Consider the following 20,571-nt stretch of genomic DNA (forward strand, 5'->3'; position numbering starts at 1 on the left):
TGATTAATTTTACTCAAGGTTCTCTTTGGTTATTGGGTGTAATAAATGCACTTGAAAGACGCAGTCAAAGCCACAAAAGCCATGAACGGCACTTCATCAAACGAATGAACAAGTTGCTGTTGCCAGGTAACCAACACACACATACATCTATACACACACATAGACACACACATCTATTCACACACATATACTATAAGTAAAAACTTAGAAGTTTTGAGATTTGTTGGTGGGCGACGTCCTTGTAAGGCACGTTCACAGTTATAAAAGCATATAAAATTTCCTATTTAACTTCCGGCATGCTTCACACACATACACACACACACGCACACACATGTGGATACTTTCAAAGCACCTTAGAGAGAGAGAGAGAAGCCAAGAATGTCGTACTGCGCTGCTGACATGGAAAGTCTAAAGAAAACATATCCGTGACAAAGTAAAGTAAACCACCTGCAGGTGCAACCAACAATAATAATACTTTTAGTAGTTGATTTTTTTACTCTCTCTCTCTCTGTCGCTCAGGTCTCTTCCTTTCTCTCTCTTTCTTGCTGCTAACTTATTTACCAACTTTGCTTTAGCTTTGTGCGCGCGTCGCAAATGGAATAAAGCGAAGCAGCAGCAGCAGAAAAATTGAATTCAGCTGCAGGTGGCAACTTTGGTGGCAACGCACATAGCTCTGCGCTAAGACAGGATGTGTGACAAGAGAGAGAGAGAGAGAGCGAGACACGCCTTGACAGCCACAGGATTTAGCGGTCCCCAGTCTCTTTGCCGCGCAGTGCTTTAATATTTCATAAGCTCACTTTGACTAGCTGCCAGCAACACGAACTCAACGAACTCGACATTGACTTTGCCATGGAAGAACCTTTTATGCAAGTATGTTGAAAAATGAAAACGAAATACACAATTTAAATACGGTTGCGGCCAATTTAATTATGCAAGAGCTAAAGAAGCGTTTCATGCTTTCAAGTGCTGCTGCCGCCGCCTCAAGCTCCCAAAACAGCTGCAATATTAATCGCCAAGGCTGAGATATGGCGGCGCTTTTATAGCTAGACTTTGCTCCAAATAGAACGCTGTAAATCTAAGTGATTTTAAAGGCAGCTTTGATTGAACAAGTTGCGGTTTTAGTCAACGAAAATGTATTACAAGTATATAGTTCATAACTATTTCTTCAGTTTTGATAGATCGTTATAATTATATAAGACTTTAAAGGCAACTGTGGTTGAGATAGTTGTGGCTGTTGCTTATAAAAACAAGAAAAAAAAGCTTTAGTCGAGTGTGCTCGACTGTGAGATACTCGCTAACAATTTTTAATGAAAGCAAAACAGCACGGTATTAATTTTAAAATATACCAAATTATTATACCACAAAAATACTGCAAATATACCAAATGTCACGGTATTAATTTTAAAATATACCAAATTATTATACCAAAAAATACTACAAATATACCAAATGTTACTATATTCATTTTAAAATATACCAAATTATTATACCAAAAAAAATGCTACACATGTACCAAATATTATATTTGGTATATTGGTATAGTACTATAATCAAAATATACCATGAGTTCAAAATATACCAGAGTATAATTAATTAAACTTTTTTTAGCATTCGTTAATCCTTCTTTATTTCTTACGAGATATTTAATTAATTTGCCATAAATAAAACGTTTTGAATATAAGTAATTTACACTATTGTTTATAACTGCTATTTCTAAAATTTATTACTGCTTTTGTTTTCATTATTGGTTTATCTATATATAGAAATATAGAAATATCTATAAATTCCCTACAATGTATTTCTTCTTAAATTTAAACTTGTTCATCTTTTACCTTCCCAAGATTTCAACACATAATGTTGACAACCTTTAAGCAATTGTTTGTTACACTTACTGCCACATTCCGTGGCCCAATTTCACAGCTGAGTCCGCACAGAACGCGATTTTGACAAACCCCTTTTTATCAGACTTGATCAAAAGGCAAATAGGAACAAAAAAAAAAACAGAAAAAACTGAAAGAGAGAAAAACGTCTGGTTGTCTGTGCAGTGCTTTGACTACGTGACACAGCAACCACTCAAAGGACCTCAAAGGACACACGTGCCATGGAGGAAATTGTGTCAGTTATATACAAAATACGAAACGAAGTCAAGCCAAGCATTTCTTATTTATGATTTCGGGCTTGCTGATTTTTAACTGTACAGGTGGCGGCAGCAAAAAGTGAGCCATAAATCGACAGACGGCTAGAGGCGTTGCCCAAAAAAAAGTGCTTGCAAATTGGTAATTGGTTTTACTTTTTTCTCATTTTTTTTGCATAGTTGTGGCAGCAAAACATAAATGCAATTTACGGCTTTGAGGCGGCACAATCGACGCGTGGCATCGCCGCATCGTGGCGCTCGTAAATAACAATAAACAAAACACAAAAAAAAAACCGAACTCGACTGGCAAAATATTTAATAAACAAAACTTGCGCTAATCATTAAATTATGATTAATGTGCCGACAACTTTGGCAGCCAGCCGAAGGCCCCCGCAATTCCTCACTTTTCCCTTTCCTCGCCTTCTAACTGGAATAACACCAAAAACGTGCAACACCCAGCGAACGTGCCCCGACGACTTGTCGTCGCACATAGACACACAGTGTGAAAAAGTCCTTGAGTTCTGAGTTGTGTTCAGTTTAAGATATGCTTCGGCATGTCCAAAGCCTGAACATGATGATTGATGTATGAGCATTGCGATAAAGCTGAAGGGAAAAAGAATTGAAAATTGATTGAATTGGGGAGTTGAAGAAAGCATAGCAAGCATAACAGATGGCAAATGCTTTCAATGCACATTCGATTTTACAATTGTAGTACACAAGCAAGCTGCAGTTGTTCAGTTCTACTTATTGTATTCTCAACAAAAATGTATCTTTTGTGAAAAGTAAATGTTATTCAGAAGTAAAGAATTTTCAACATGTTGTCTTCACTTTAAAGAACACAATTTTTGTTCATTTTAATTGAACAATTAATAGACGTAATAAAAGTTAAATTCAACTGGTTCAACACATTCAGAATTTATGTATTCATATGAAGCTTATTAGTTGATGTTTCAACTGGCATTTCAACACGCTTGATGGTAAAGAAACTAAGTGAAATATGCGACAAGTTATTATATGAGCATGCATAACACGCAACGATAAACATTAAATGTACAGAGAGTGAGAAAATAAATATATATATATATAGAGAGAGAGAGTGAGATGGACTGAGAATGAGAACATTTTTGCTTGAGTGCGCGACAGATGCAAATGTCGACTGTGTTTGTGTTTGTTTCTCGCTCGAGTTTGACATTGGCTTCATTTGTCGCGGCACGAAGGCTTGATGAAGGTGCGGAGAGTGAGGAGAGACTGTAGTAGAGGTCGCCTCATCATTCGCCATTCGTCGTTGGCAAGCAAAGTCAGTCAGTTAACTAATTGATAATCAAACAGTCAACCGAGGAGCTAAATGCACTTGACAACTCGCCAGTTGTCCAGCTGTAGTCTCGGAGAGTCTCTAATTAGGCGCTTTGTTTCGTAAGGTCAACAGCAACGTTGCGTATGCGCAATGTGCAAATAAGGCAAAGTCAATGCGTAAATTGCGCATACGCAACGTTGCCACAACCACAGCTGCTGTTGCTGCAAGTTCAAGTGCATTACGTATACGCATTACGCATACGCATACGCATATGAATTATGCAAGCCACTCTACAATAACTATAATAAAATGCAATTTATTTGTATATATATAGTATTTTTATGTGTTGTACATATCTTTTGCATCAATCGGCTGACTGGCTGCTGTGGCCCTGGCAACGTTTAGCAAAATTGCAATTGGTTCAAGATCAGCCATGCAAACGTTTTGGTTTTCTATTGCGTGCTGAGGCCGCCGCTTGCCTTGTGACAATTGATTTTCGCTGCCAGCAAAAGAGCGAGAGAGAGCAAGAACACCAAAGAGTGGGAGGGGTGGAAAGAGAGAGGGGGGCAACTTTGTGGTCAACTCAATTGCGATATTGAGTCATAATTTATTCTTGCAAAATGCTGCCTTATCAGACTTCTGAGCGACTGAGTCATTTGAGTCGTTGTTTGGCATTGCAACTGTTTGTAAATGCGGTTGCACTTGGCTGCAGCATTCGAATCTTGTGGCCACAGAAGACAGCCAGAGATAGAGATAGAGAGCTAGCAAGATGGAGGTTGAGAGAGGTAAACGTTGAGGTGTCGATGAGTGCACACAACGAGGCTGCTCAAGCTCAATTCTGTCTCTCTCCTTCTTTCGCACTATCACTAAACTAGCTCTGATGTGTTGCTGTCTCACTCACGCAATCGCTAATTTATCGCTGCCTCTTTCAGTCATTGCAATTTTCAGGGTCGTCGTTGCAACAAATCTAAGTTTGTGCATCTAAATCAACACACAAGTTATCTGTGTGTGTGTGTGTATGTGTGTGTGGATAGTATAAGAGTGTATGCTAGGCACATACACAAAACAGATTGAGTATGCTGTGCACATGGCCACATGGTGTGTTCTTCTGACTTTGAAAAGCGCTTTGAATGACAGCTGCTGTTGCTTTTGTCGCTGCTGCGTACTGTACTGCACTCTGTGCATTGATAAAGCTAAGGCAATGTTAATCAGAATTATAATTCCTATTGCAATTTAATGCGGTTTCGCATTGGAAATTTAAAAAGAATGCGAACTAGAATTTACAAATTGAAGCATTCTGGCATTAAGTGGCTTTCAAATTAACGAAATAGTGGGAAATGTTTTATTAAATATAGTGGGAAATATTTGAACAAAATGTTTCCCACTATTTTATATATTTAATAATATTTTACTACAGTATTTCCCATTATAATAATTAAAAGTAAAAGAGAGAGATATGTTTTATTAAAAATAGTGGGAAATATTTTAACAAAATATTTCCCACTATTATAATTCAAGGTAAAATAGTGGGATATGTTTTACTGTTTTACTTATTTTCAATGTTTTAATAAATCATTTCCTACTATAGTAATTAAAACCAAAAATTAAAAGTTTTCAACTTAACCTTGATGAAGTACCAATTTGTTATAAATAATATAATGTAAAGTTTACTACAAAATTTCCCACTATAAAAATTTAAACTTACATTTACAAATGATCTTTAATGAAGTGCAAATCTGTTATAAATAATATAAATTGAGCACTGGCATAAAGTGGCTGACAAGTAAATGGTATGTTATATTAAAAGATTTCCCACTATAGTTATTAAAATAACAAACTTTGCGCGCCATTGCAGCATTAATATGCAAATTAGCTTTAATTAAGTGCAAATTTGAGTGCCAGATTCGTCAGGCAGGCAATGTTTATTATTATTATTTATCACACATATTCATTTATTTCATTCATTATATTTTTTAAAGCCATTTTGCTGCGTCAAATGCATTAATAGTGCACGGTGGCGCCGCCTGGCGGTCATCGGCTGCGGTCGCAGTCGAGACAGACTTTTAATTTCATTTTGTGGCAAACGTTTGATTAATGGTTAAGAGTTATGCTCAACCCCTCACTTATCGCTGACTCTTTTTTCATCTCGTTTCCTTTCGTTCTTCTACGAAAATGCTATTAATTTTCATAAGTAAATGAAAATTGATGTGCGTACACCGGCTCAGCAATACTTTATGCTATATATAAAGTATGTATGTATAGTATGTATGTATATAAAATGAGAGCGAAGCAAAAGAGAAATAAGTAAAGTTTGTGGACGCCTGTGGAGTGAAGTGCACTTGGCAAAAGTTGAATTTGTATGGCTCCTTCAACATAATATTATATGAAGCAGCAGCAGCTGCTGCTGTTGTTGGTTCAGGACTTTTACCAAAGTGTTGAAAATACCTGAATTGTGGATTTCTGTGCACATTTTAATTGAAATGTGCCAACCAGATTTATCCAGAGAGTGAAATGCTAATATTTGCACTAGTTTATTAAATAAATGCATTAGAGAAAGATTTTTGAGACAGTTTTATTTGCATTTAACAAATAATTTTCATTTTTACATTGTGGATAATAACGAGCAAACTAATCTTCTAATGATTCAACGGAAATTGTACAAAAAATGCAATGCACAACATGTTGCATGCTTGCGTGCACATCAAACATGTATGAGATCAAACAGCGTTTCATCCATGGCGTCCAGCGTCGTTGTCTCCCCCCTCCCCACACATCAGACCAAAACACGCCATTGTGTCCAATGCCAATCAAACATGTGCACGAACTTGACTTTCAATGTAAAGCGAACAAGGCGAAAGCGATGCTGACGTCGACGTCGCTGTTGACGTCGCGGCGTCGACTTTGCCGCTGGCTGTGATCGGCGACAACGTCGCGGTTGCAGCAATAACCTTGACCCGGTTCTTGAAATTGCAATGGCAACAGCAGCAGCAGCGGCTGCAGTTGTCACTTGTGCAACATTTTAAGAGAGGCTGCCAAACAGGTTTTCGGCTGCCGGCGTCGCTCAGCTGGTTACGAGTAAAGAGAGGGAAGAAGACGAAGAAGAGAGCGAGCACAGATCGAAGCTTGTTTCGGGTTGCGCATGCGCAAAATTACATATGAAATACAATTCGATTGCCGACTCGCTCGCACCTGCTGCATACAACTTGGCACTCGCAATTGGACTTGGACTTGGTTCGCTTTGGTGAATTGGCAATTAGCACAGCACAGCACCGTCGTTGTCGTTGTCATTTTTTATGCTCATATTTACATTGCACGCACACGCATTATTAACTATTTTATTATTGATGTCTTAATGTGGCAACAGCGATGGTCAACTGGCGACACATACACACACACACTGACACACACATGGCATTGAACGTGGCTTGTTTGGCAAAACGGCGACCGCGAGAGAAGGAGATAGAGATAGAGACTTGAGACTTGGTTGGCTGACGTCAACTTGTATATCATATACATACGTATATTGGCCGACGTTGCCTGGAGAAGGTCGAGGTTAATTAAGTTGTCTTTGGCCGTGCATGGCGACCTTGTTTGCCATCATGTCTCTGTCTCTGTCTCGGTCTCAGTCTCAGTCGCTGCAACTTGCTGCAATCTTGACATTTTGGCTTCCCTTACACTCTCTCTCTCTCTCTCTGTCTGTCTGGCTTAATGCATTATTAATTGTTGCAAATTAATGCAAACTCTCTCGCTCGCAAGTTAATTGCTTTAAAATTTTATTAAAATTCAATTAGGTTTGCGGGTGCTGCCTGTTTGCCTGCCTCCTGCCTCCGTGCTTTTCTTTTCTGCCTATCATCTCCCAGCAGGCGAAAGGTTTTCAACTGGGGCAGCTGCCTGCGGTTGGTTGACTGTGCAACGGGGCATGCTATTTGGTTAAGTTGAAATGCCAGCACACTGGATTCGTTTCTCTCTCTCTCTCTCTGTGGATATGGATGTGGAGTCCTCGTTTTGCACTCTACACTCAATTCCCCAGTTGTCACGTCGCGTAGTAGCATATTTCGTATTAAATTTGCTGCTAGCAAACGTGAGTCTGTTTTTATTTGTTGCTGTTGTTGTTGCTGGTTGCACGAATGACAGCTCTGCAATTTAGTTGCAAATTGGCAGTGAGTGCAGTTGAAAGCGACTGCCAACAGACGACAAGTTTGCCACAAGGTACTTTTGCCATTGCCCCCCAAAATGAATGGAATCAATGTGCAACGTTGAGTCTTCTTTTGGGGTGGATTGAAAGTGGCAACAAGGCTGCTTTGCAGTGGGTAGACATGTGGCATATGGCACCGAAACTAATGATCTAGCAAAAAAGACAAGTCAATTTAAGAAGGGAAAATAGATAGCTTTATTGATAAGGGACTAGCTTCAGCTATCTGAATTTGCAGAATTGAAAAAAATACTTTTTAAAGAAATACTTTTGCCTGGGCAAAAACGGATAGTGGTCTTAGTTGCTTGACAATCTGGTATATTTTGCACTCTATGGTATATAATATTTTGAATATAATAATATGTGAATATAGCAAAACCAGAGTTTGCCAGAATTTTAGTATTTTTTGCGGTATATTTACTTAGTATAGTTTTAAATAGTATTGTATGCATACATACAATTGGCTTATGGCATAATTTTAGTATTTTTGTGGTATATTTATTTGGTATATTTTTAAAATAGTATATACATACATACATACAATAATGAACAATTACCTTTGGTATAATTTTAGTATTTTTGTGGTATATTTATTTAGTATATTTTAAAATTTATATGTTTATATATCAATATTTCGCCTTTATTCTATCTTGATTAGTCTTTTTTATTGAAAATCTTTAAAAATGAGTTGACATTCAATTTTTGACAACAGTTTTCTTACACGTTAACTCGAATACCTCTTCAAATTAATCATATTCAATGCAATTAATAGTTTCATTCATAACCAATTCACTTAAGAGCACAAAATACGTTTACTCAGTTAAATATTAAAGCGTTTCTTAGCTACAAATTTGCAAAGAGTTTCCACTTTGACCCCGCTTCGCACGCCTAGCGCAATATTTTCCCCGAAAGCGAGAGAGAGCGACAGCAGAAATCGCCACAAAAGTATGCCACAAAATGGGCAACAAGTGCGAAGACCGCAAAGAATAAGCATCAAAAGGGCAACGAGTGCTTTACATAATAATAAAAACAAAACCCAAAGAGAAAACGATGAAAATACTGAGCTCAGCTGCTGCTATTTGCTTAATTAAATGCGCAAAGCGTGGGCGTGGCGGGCCCCCCGCCCCAAAAAAAAAAGAAAAAGAAATAGGGGGAAAAGACAACGAAACTCGAAAAAAAGACAAGTAAAGAAAAGAAAGGAAAATTCAACGGTCAGATAGCGTGCGCTTAAAATAATCAAGCGAAAAATAAGAAGAAATGTTCATAAAAAGAGGGGAGTGGAGATAAGGAGATGAATGAACAAATGGAAAGGCGAAAAGTTGTTGCTTGTATTTGATTTCGAGGCATTTATAAGAAAAGCAGAAGGATAACAAGCAGCAACAGCAACAACAACAGAGAGAGAAAGGCAAACAGAAGCCGCACAACGAGCGAATTCGCTCTGCTTCTCGGTTCGAGTAAAGAAATCAAGAAATAATAAAACGCAAAACTTGCACCATTACCAGCAACAGCAACAACAACAACAACAAGATGAACAGGTAACAACATCAGCATTTGCAGGTAAATCATTAGGGGCCGTCGACTAAGCTGTAATTAATGAGCAACTGGAACATCGTCAAGCCGACGCCAAGCAAATTAACTTGAACTGCTCCGAGCCGTGGGTTTCTCGGAGAATAAGCGGGAGGGGGAGCAGGGTATAAAGGGGCTGCCAAGGGGCAACATCGAGGTGCGCTGTTGGGGTCGTCTCTCGGCAAAAGGTTCGCACAACTTGTGCTCTGCTGCGAGTTCAAGTGCAATTAAAGTAACGTCAAAATTTTGCTTGTAATCATCTCATCTTATTCCTCGATCTTTTCCTTTCATAAAATATAATAAAAACAGCTGCCATAAGAAGGGAGCCTTGAAGAGCGCTCGGCAAAGCGTGTTGCTTTAATTAGGTTAACTAAAAAATATTGAAATAAAGTAAGGGAATTGCTTTTGATCGATTGCGGTTACTACTAAACTTGATATTTCTTGCTTTAAACCATTCGATGCCTTTAAGGTATATTCTGAAACTATGCAGGAATTAAAAACATGGAATTTGCATTTTTAATTAAAAACGCAAACTATGCAGATTTATTATTTTATTACAAAAATTCGATATCTTTAAGAAAATTGAGTGAAGTAGTTTATTGGCTTCAATAAATATAAATCTTTTAGGGCCTTAAATTCGGTTTTTGATAAATGGATTCTAGACTATTTGATTTTATACACAAAAATTTATACACATATATATTGTATTTATACTTGTACATGTAAGCTTTTGCTTACCTTCATTTGGTATTCATTGGCTGCATATAATTAATGTTATACAATTAACTTAAAGCCTTTGACACGGCTAACTTCAAGCTTAACTTAACTTAACTGAACTTCATTTACACAAAAACGTATTTATAAATATGGACTTTAAGAATTTAGAATGAAAAATTGTCTGAATCTATTCATAATTTTTTATTCCAAAGATTTATATTTCTAACAGAGTCAAGACTTTTACGAACTTAGTTTAACATTCATTGACTGCATTTAATTTATTCTAAAGCAAAATATTAAAACATTTACCTTGTTGAATAAATGCTAAATGTTTTCAAAGCTTAATTTCTTTAAGAAAATTGAGTAAAGTAAATACTTTACTGTTTAATTTCGCATTCATTGCATTTAATTTGCTTCACAACAGAAAAATCTTAAAGCGTTTGGCAGGGCTATTGATAGCATGTTTATTAACTGCAAACGACACCGACTGCCAACTTTTGTTTGCCACTTTAATGTGCCATTGACAGCAGCAGCTCTTGGGGTCATATTGTTCTATGGCCTGGCAAATGGGAATCTTTTCTCGTTGTTGTTGTTGTTGTTGCGGTGGCAAAAGTTTAGGCGAGTTAATTATTAAGTAGATACACGAATTTATTGCAGACTCTCTGCCACAGGACGAAGCGCTACTTTTGTGTGTGTGCTTTGAGGTGTAAACGTGCGGATTAAGTGTCTATGTCTGTCAGACAGAGAAAGCGAATGAGTGAGAGCGAAAGAGAGCGAGACAATTGTATAGAGATAGAGAGATGGATATCAATGAAAGGAGGTTGAAATTTACGCTTCGCTTGATATTTGACCAAAACAAAACTTGGCTAATTTTGTTGCTAGTTGTTGTTTTGAATTCGACGCTCCCAAGTCATCTCCCTCAGGTGAGCATTGAAAAATTGATGAGATTTTCGTTGTGGCAGGAAAGTAAGTTTTCGTGTGCAACCTCTGCCACGCCACTTGAGCTCTTTAAAGCCATCTCGAAATGTGGAAAATGCGAGGAAACGAGTTTTGGGAGAGAATGAATGAAAACCGCAAGCGGATATAAAATGTTATTTGCGTTGCAGCAGCAAGTTTAGAGGAAAGACTTTGATGCCATAAAAAAAGCAAAAAAAGACAAGCAAAATGAAAAACAGATAAAAAGACAAACAGCACGAAAGGCGAAAGAACTTTTGCCGAGTAGAAAGAAACACATAAAAAAAAGTGCTCGAAGAAGTGCATTCATATTCATGCAAGAAGGAAGAAAGAAGCAGCAACAAAAAGAAGAAAGAAAAAAAAAGGTAGCCGGACATGAATCTATAACGAATCTGAAAGCCATATTGATTGTGTGTGTGTGTGTGTGTGTGTGTGTGTGTGGCATGCGGCATGTGGCAAGGGAATGGCTATAAAGTATGCAATAAGAGTTGGGAAAAGCGTTGCACAGGAAATCAAACTTCAGTTTGATTGACTTTGCAGCTGGACATACTGAACAGGACATGCAGCAGAGCACAGGATACGTAAGCCGATTTGTGGCACTCACACACACATACACACAGATACAGAGACACAACGAAATGTCGCCGCCATTTGCGTTTTTAATTGAATTTCCTGGTTGAATCGCATTCTCTTTGTCGTTGAGTGAATGGTGTTTTTATTGTTGCTGTTGTTGTCTCTGGCAAACCAATGAAAAGGAGGCAATTTGAGCGGCAGTCAACTGAGGGCAAGCATAGAATGAGTAAAACAACAGCAACACACACACACACACATAGACTGAGGCACATGCTACACACAGGCAAAGGCAAATGAATATCAATGAACTGTCATAAAACAGGACTCAACATATGTGCGAGGCAGCAGATGAGTTCATGAAGCATTTGTGGGCAGAACAATGCGAGAGGGAGAGAGTGAGAGAGTTGTGAAAGGCGTGGGCGTGGGTGTTGGTAAGCTGGAGGCGTATAGACAAGAGGCGACGACGACGACGTCACTGCCACTGACAGTGGCTGACACGTAGGCAAACATTTAAGCGCCCAACAACAAAAACAATGGCTATAGTTCACACTTGGAACAAAGCAATACACACACACACTCACACACACACAGTGATAGGTATTTATCTATATATACTATATATGTATGTATGTTAAACCCTTGTTTGAGTTTTGGGGTCACTTTTCACTGTCAATGACATGTGATTTCAACTAATGACAGTTTAGGGGCGTTCTCTCTGCTCTCGCTCTTTCTCTCTCCCTCTCTCTCTCGCATCGAGATCAACAATAATAACACAAACAACAACTCGAACATGAACTCGAACAACTCGAGAGCACACTTCAAGCTCTTTTGGCACAGCCAAACTTGAAATTTAATGAAATTTCCATGTAGACGACAAGTTTTTATGCATATATCTGTACAACATGACGTATGATTAATTTAAGTATTTCCTTGTCTGTTTAACTTTATCAAGTTCACACACACACTCACATACACACTCTGCTATTTACTTTGGCATGAAAAATCTTTTGAGCTCTTTGCACATATGAAATTTTTCGTTATTTTTCTCACTTGGAAAATTGTTATTTGAGTTGTTTGGCAGTCGCCACAGCCACAGCCACAGCAACAACCACCAAACACACACGCTCAACACCACTTGAGCTTATTGTGGTGTCAATATGTATTTTTGATTAGCTATTTAAGAGTCGGGTTCGTCTCCTTCCCTTTCCTCTGCCCTTTCCCTTTCCATTTCTCTCTCTTACTGTGTCTGTTTGTCAGTTTGGGTAACAATTTGTAAGCTCGTTTTGTTTTGGAGGGAAAGAAGGAAAAAAAAAAAATCGCGTCTTTTGGCTGCCACACAAAAAGTTTAAATTGTTAGCGCACATTTACTTTTAATGAGTTTTCGCTTGTTCATTCCAAAATGTTTATTAAGCTCAACTTACCAATAGATAAACTGGGTCTGTCATTGGCCCTGAACATGTCAGCTAAAATGAGAAAGTAAAAGCTAGATCAATATGTGTATAAATATGAATTTTATTCAATGGTTAAAGTAGTAGCGATATAAATGTGAAGTTTGGCTCTTAAATTTTGGTTATAACTATGATCAAGTGTGCCAAAGTTGTGTTTAACTCAAGTGTGTTGCAAAAAACGGCTGTTGTAGTTGCACATTAGTTGATTAGGTTGACAATATGGTATATTTTGACCGTAATAGTATATGGATATATCAAATATATCATTTATTACGGTATATTTGGAGCGTAATAGTATATAAATATACCAAATATATCACTTGGTATATTTTTTATGATTATTTTTCTGTTTATTATACGTTATAGTATATCAAATATAGCATTTATTGTGGTATATTTTGAGCGTAATAGTATATAAATATACCAAATATTATATTTAGTACGGTATATTTCAATAAACAAAATATAACAAATATATTTTATTATTTTTGGTTATATTATACGTAATAAAATATCGAATATTATATTTAAGTATTTTTTTTGGTATATTAATTTGGTATATTTTAAGCACTGTTTTGCTTTTATTAAAAATGGGAGCTTTCTTACTTCTTCTTTCTTAATACATATATTTAAGATAATGCTCTTAATTTATTATTTTTATATGTATATTCTTTACAAGATTTAATTTTAATTTCAGAATATTTTCTGTGCGCTGAAGTCTTGCTAGTTTATGCCCAATTCTCAATACAAATACAAACTAAATTGGTAAGTAACAGTCGGCTTACTTAAATTATTTCTGCTTATAATTACAGCTTCAATTGTATACAAAATAGTGGCAAATGTAGATAGAGTATTTAGGTGCTGCATCAAATTTAGCCTCGATCTGCAGCGAAATTTCGATAATCAAACGAGTGTCAAATCAAAGCAAATTGACAAGCACTTAATGCCAATGCCACATCTGTGTGCTGCACGGTGTGTTTTGTATGTTGTCCTGCTTTCACTCTCTCTCTCTCTCTATCAATCGCCTGCTCATTGCTGCATTAAGCACTTTACAGCTGACATTCACAAACACACACACACTCTCATATAACATACTATGAGAGATAGTTATTGCACAGGCGGCTGTAATGTCGAACCACGTTGACCCCAAAAAAAAAAAGAAACCCCAGCAGCGCATTCATCGCATTGATTGATTGATGAATGTGTGAGCGGATAGAGCAGCATTGAGTTGTCTATCAAACACACACACACAAACACACAAATACTAGCACAGACAATTGCGCATTATCTATGTGTTGTCATCGCTTTGCATAGCATACTTTTCAGCGCTGGGTGGACAAGTTGAAATTTGTTAAGTACGATTCGCTTTTTTGGCCAACCAACTAATTGGCAGTCGCTGGCAATTTGCATGCGACAAGACAATAAGCCAAGTCGGCCAACATAATAATCGTAATAATGCTGAGCAGAGACAGAGGCCATAAAAAGCCATCAGCCATCAGGCAACGTCAGAGTTGCATATGCGCAGAGTCTCCAAAAACACAATTGACAATGCGGCAAACAAAAGCGGAACTGGTTGGGGGGAAAGGAATTTGGCTAAAACCAGATAGAACGGCAGCAAGTCAAGGCGGCTTCAAGTGCCGCCTTTTGTCTCAGCTGTCTGGGCTGTCTTTTTCCTTCTCCCTATCCCTCTCCCATGCTGATGCTGTCCCTTTCGGTTAACGATAATGGTTGTGTCTTGGCAAACAATTGGCTTTTGTTGTTGCGTCGCCGCAGGATGCACACAGAACTCCCCCGCACTGTGGCCTAATTAGCAAAAGGGCACAAACTGTTAAATGTGTGTGGGTGTGTGTGTGTGTGTGTGTGTCTGCAATGCTACAAATGTATTCAGTATTTAGTATATTCAGTATATATATGCGCGAGTATTTACATAATGCGAGTCGACTTGAATTTATCACGTATACGACGCAGCTTACGATGAAGATTGCCACAAGAAACGACCGCAAACGATAACTAAAAATGTAATTTTGGCATTAAATGCGCGCTTGGCGCACATAAAATAACCTTGATTAGAAAACTCAAATGCGCGCTCTGCCAAAATAACACACACACACACAGAAAGAAGGAGGCGGAAACAGCCTCGCCACGTGGCCACATATATCAGACGACCTAAGCCTAAAACGACTTTGCCCTGTGCCATATATCAGTGTACACCTGTGCCAAAAAGGTGGCCACGAGCCCCGAGAATGTGCGACCCCAGCCTAAGACTAGCAAGGATGCCAGGATTTGAGGATGCCAGGACGTTGCCAGCCAACAGCATCCCTCATGATGCGAGTTGGCATGACTCATTCGGATGGCCTTAAAGCTGAGCACAGAATAGCACAAAATAAAGCAAAATAGCACAAAGAAAATGAAAAGAAGATTACGCGATTGCATGACATGAAACAGGCGAAATTTATCGCAAAAATTAATTAAAAATTAAAATGATTCCCCGATTTATGACGATTCGATGAGGTGGAAATTGTTTGGCTAATTTATGCGCCAAATCTTTTACGAATTTCCGCACACACTCAAAAACATATTTCTGCAAGATTTTCTTACGAACAATTTCCATGGGGCATTCAACAAGCTCTGAACTCCTTCTAGAAATTCCTCAGCATTAACTATGGCATAGTTTGGGGTAAAAGTTGTAAACTTTGTTGATAAAAATAGTTTACGTTTTTTTTTTTTTTTTTATCTTTTAGCAGTAAGCTCTATTGAATTCAGAGTATTTCTAACTAAAAATGCCGACAGTATTCAAAGAAGAAAAAAAAACACTGTAAAAAGTTGTACGTTTGGCGTCTTTTACAACTTGAAGCAAACAAGAATATAAAAAAAGGAAAAAAGTCTGTTGGCCCTTCGGCTGCTTGCACAACAAGGCAAAACAGTGTGCGTTGTGGGTATGCGTGTGTGTGTATCAATTATGTGCCGGTGTCTGTGTATTTGTGTGTCGTTTAGTTTTTATGCGAGAGGACAAGGCCAAAGGGCCAGGCGAAAGGCGAATGGCGAATAGCGAGGCTCAGGCAAATTCCCGCAGACATCGGACTAATCAACGAAATTGCTGCAGCCTTTTAGGCGCACACGTTCAACATATGGCGGCCATAACCTTAACCTGCTCTTCTTTATTTCTTTTTTGCTGCTGCTGCTGCTGCTGCTTGTTGTTCGACACTTTGTTTTGTATGTGGATGATTGATGAGATTGGCAGCATATGGAAAGCGTTTTACCCAATTCCCTTGTTATGCTTACGCCCAATAATAGGGAAAAATCTGCAAGCAAAAAAAAAAAAACGGAAACTCAACGCAAAGTTGAAGCAACTACAACAGTAACGAAATATGCAAAAAGGAACAATTGGCAAACAAAAGTTCAGTCGTGCAGCAACGATGAACTGTGCAGCAGCTGCAGCGAAAACTACGAAAATAAAGTGGCATATTTATAGAAATTGTGCGCAAATAGTGTTAAGCAAGTGCAGCCGATGCAGCGGAAAGTTACAAGTGCCTCAGACAGGAAACAAGAGACTGGATAATCAACTGTAGCTGACGAGCAATATGAAAATGCGCTTGCCAGGCTAAAGTAGTTTATTCCTAGAGAATTGAATACGTTGTTAACAAAATTCTCAAAGCGTATGCTGAATTCGATTTAAATATTTTAAATATCTATCATTATTTGCGATATTACAGACTACATTTTTGCACTTTTTTTTATCATTTAATTGAACCAAATTATTCTCTTAATATCGACTAAAAGAACGAAGAAAAAAAGAAGTATAGAATAGAGAAAACAAATTGATTCATTTCAAGCAATTAGAAGAAGCTTCAGATTGGAAAGAGCTGCTAGAAAAGTTCAAATTATAGTTTAGCATCGTTAACAACTCGCTGAAGCTGATGGCTGACAAATGATTGTGTTTAGCTGTTGCTCTTTGAAGTGACTCGTGAACAATATGCATGAATATAAGTACGAATACGAGTACTCGTACAAGTATTCGGGACACTTGAAGAGCCACTTCGCAGTGACAAATAACAGGCAAAGAATTAGACGAGTATCATATTATAATCAAGCCACCACAGAACACAGCTTGAGAAATATTCCCTTGTGTTGTCATTAGAAGGGCGTGCTTGACAACAGCCATTGTACGAGTATATTCACATGAGTGTGAGTATGAGTATGAGTATGAGTACTCATGTACAGTGTTCACAATATGTTGTGGGTGTCTCTGGGTGTAAGTATAAGTATAAGTATAAGTGTAAGCCATAGTCCTATATTCAAAACACGCAACACTTGTCATCAGCAGGCGCCAGCAATCATTCACACGCATAAACAATAAACAGCTGCCTGCGAGTGTTCGAGAGTTGTTTGGTTGCTTTTGCCTTTTGGGTTTTTGTTTGCCGCCATCATTAAACTGTCGCCATGCAGCGTCACTCAATTGTTGAGCCTGCATACCCTGTAAGTAGCGCTGCTAAAGGGTGTGATAATCTTGTGGAAGTAGAGAGTAAAAGTAAAGTCTGGTATAATTGAAATTCTGTGGTATATTTTAAATGTAATAGTACATGCAGTATGCACAGCTAAAGAGTAGAAGTAAAGTCTGGTATATTTTCTACTGTGTGGTATATTTCGATTCTAATGGTTTTTCGATATATTTTAGTATTTTTTCAATTTGCACAAAAAAAGAGTAAAACTAAAATCTGGTATATTTTGTACTCTATCGTGTTTAATTAATGCAGTAATTTTTCGGTATAGTTTAGTATTTTCCAAATTGAACAAGAAAGAACAAAAGTAAAATCTGGCTTATCTTTGGAATGTAATATATGTGTTCGGCTTATTTTTAATATTTTTACAGTACTTTTTTAATTCTATTGAAATTAGGTAGCGTGTATCTTGTTTATTTATTTATTTATTTAAAGGTTAGCTATAATTAAAATTAATACTAACGCTAATGATAAAGCAATGGCAGCGAGGGCCTTCAGCTTAGTGTATCTTGTTTACTTAAATATATTTTCATTGTTTTTAATAGGTATCTCTTAGTCACGCACTCCCCAAGCAACAGTTTTTTCTCATTTGTTTCCGCTTTTTTTGCGTTGTTTTGAAGCCATTCATTTGCGATAGGATTTGAGTTTAAGTTGCCTACTTTGCTAGCATTTTGGCACGTATCCTTGTCGAGCTTTATGTGCTGCCTGCCCCCGGCCCCCTCTTCTGACACATTACTTTCAGCCACCCCCCAAGAGAGAGAACGGTGCCTTGTGCCTTGTACTTTGTGCGTTTTGCAGTTGCCGCTTATTCACGCTTTCACACCTGCAAAATGACTTTGATGACAGTTTAAGCCCGCTCGCAAATTGATCTGGGGTAATAGCCTGTGGCCTGGCCTAGAGCACACACACACACTCACACACTCACGTACACGTACATATACTCTTGAATGTGCGTGTGTGTGTGAGGTGCACTTGACTTAATTGAATCATTGATTGAAATGCCTTTATTTATTTTATTTTGGGGAAGCTGCTCGTAAAATGGGCAATAAATTTAAAAAATTCGCATGAAATGAATAACATTTAAATAAAATGAAATTTGATATATCAAAGCAATACAATTGAGTTAGTTTGAATAGCATTTAGTTGGAATTTTTATTGCATTTTGTTCAACTAATCTCGAGTAAATAAACAGTCAAAAACTAAAAGCAGAACGAGTAGCAAATACTTTTGTGGGTTTGGGTGTGAAGCAGTATTCGCAACATTCATCAATTATCAAGTGAAAAGAGCACAGAGAATAGAACGCAAAAGCAATAAATCTAAACAAGGCCTCGAGGGAGCTGGCAGATCTACAAGCTGGCTTTCCAAATAGAACAAGATACGAGCCAAATAGCGAGAGCAAGATACAGATACAGATACAGAGGGAGAGAGAGCGAGGGCAGATTAAATTATGCGAATGTGTGTGTGTGTGTGGGCATAAAAGATTCATTCGCATTCACATTTCTGTTGCATAACCAAGTGAATGGACAATGTACGTAGCGCTAGGATTCGGTCTAGGATAACTACGATAGCTGACACATAGATAGATAGATAGATGGATAGTTGGATAGCAAGAGGCAAGAGATGCTCAGATACTTCCTCGAGAGAAATCGCTGCACACCAACTTGAGCACGTGAGTTGTGATAGTGACTTTTGTTGCCACGCCCAGACTTATAAAAATCTTGGGTGTGAAAAGTGGGCGTGTGTGGAGGGGGTGTGGCCGCTACATTTGTATGTGTGTGTGGCGTAAGAAAACACAAAAATTTAAGGCAAAACAAAGTGGCAACAAAGTTTGCACAGTGTACACTTTTCTTGCGCTACTTTTGCACTTTTAGTTTGACAACGCAGCAGCATGCAAGCGGTATCTATGTGCATGTGTGTGGGTGTGTGGCAGAGACAAAGGCAACATTGAGGCAGAGACAGAGACAGAGATAGAGGCGAAAAGCTGCGACGGCGGCAAAGTCATTGATTGCACAAGCTAAATGGAAACAAGGAAGAAGGAGAAATGCTGCTAGAGAGGATTCTGCCAACAAATTTGCGGGCAGAGCGGAAGAAGGCGACTTAGTGTGGGCGTGGCAGAGTGTGGGGGATAAGGGATTCAAACTGAAAGGCGTTCAGCTGGCAAACATAAGTCGCACACTCAAATCAATGGCATTGACAGTCGGCTGGCATTGTGTGTCCCAATGAATGCTGCCACGATGCCAGGGCAAAAGAAAGCCGTAAGGGAGAAGCTGGAGGAGAAACAGTAGCAGAAGCAGATGGAGGAAGCGAAGCTAAAGCTGGGAAGGGCCAACATGGCAATTGTATTCATTTGACTTGGCAACCAATTGTTGCAAGTGCCAATTGTTGTAATGGAAATTCGCAGCAGCAGCAGGCGTCATCAAATAAGATGACAAAAGCTAAAAGAGAAGGAACGATAGAGCAGGAAAGAGCACTGCATGAAAGCTTAAATGGACCAATTCCAATTGCAAATATTCAATTAGAAATCAAACTTAAAGATTTCCTTTTTGCTGCTGCTGTCAGCTTGAAATAATTCAATATTTATTTATGGAGCACGATATGTGAGGAAACAAATGGAATTAAATGCGATTTACTAAATGAACGAAATTGCGAGAGTTTTAAATTCACAACAGCTTGACGTTTTGAGACTTTAAGGATGTCTATTGCAAAGTGAAAAGGTGAACAGATTTATCTTCGTTGAGATTCTAAAATGTAATAAATATTTATAGTCAAGAAATTGCTTCAAATATGTTGCTTTGGTTTAACATATTTTGTATATTGATCTCTTATACATAAATTGTAGTACATTGTTGCGATTGAATGCAGAACCTTCTTAGTCAGCTCCTACTGTATTGTGATTGTAGTTTATTGACAACTGTGCAAATATTCATTTGCTTGTTGCTAAAACAATATTCCAATGGCAAAACTTGTGTGCACACATCTATCTATCTCAATTGAGAAATCAATTGCAATGCCAATGTTTGCTTTAGGCAGTATTCACTGTATTTGTTGTATTAGCTGCTGCACTATAATACATCTTCAATTTGTGTACACATTCCATTTGTTTTCTTATTGCTTTCAACTCTGTATGTGTATGTGTGTGTGTGTGTCTGTGTTTGTGTAAACGGAAAGCAACAAAATGGGAGGGAACAACAAAA

General features: G+C 38.0%; 1 protein-coding gene across 7 annotated transcripts in view; it reads right to left on the minus strand.

Moving 5' to 3' along the window:
* LOC132788886 (uncharacterized) overlaps positions 1-20,571 on the minus strand; it is a 48,504-nt gene that overhangs the window by 20,340 nt on the left and 7,593 nt on the right. For all 7 annotated transcript variants that reach the window (XM_060796566.1, XM_060796550.1, XM_060796600.1 and 4 more), the window contains exon 2: positions 12,852-12,893. The gene's annotated coding sequence lies outside the window, so the exon portion shown is untranslated. The remainder of the gene's footprint in view (positions 1-12,851; positions 12,894-20,571) is intronic.

Source organism: Drosophila nasuta, chromosome 2L (genome assembly GCF_023558535.2).
Source record: "Drosophila nasuta strain 15112-1781.00 chromosome 2L, ASM2355853v1, whole genome shotgun sequence".
Classification (NCBI taxonomy): domain Eukaryota; kingdom Metazoa; phylum Arthropoda; class Insecta; order Diptera; family Drosophilidae; genus Drosophila; species Drosophila nasuta.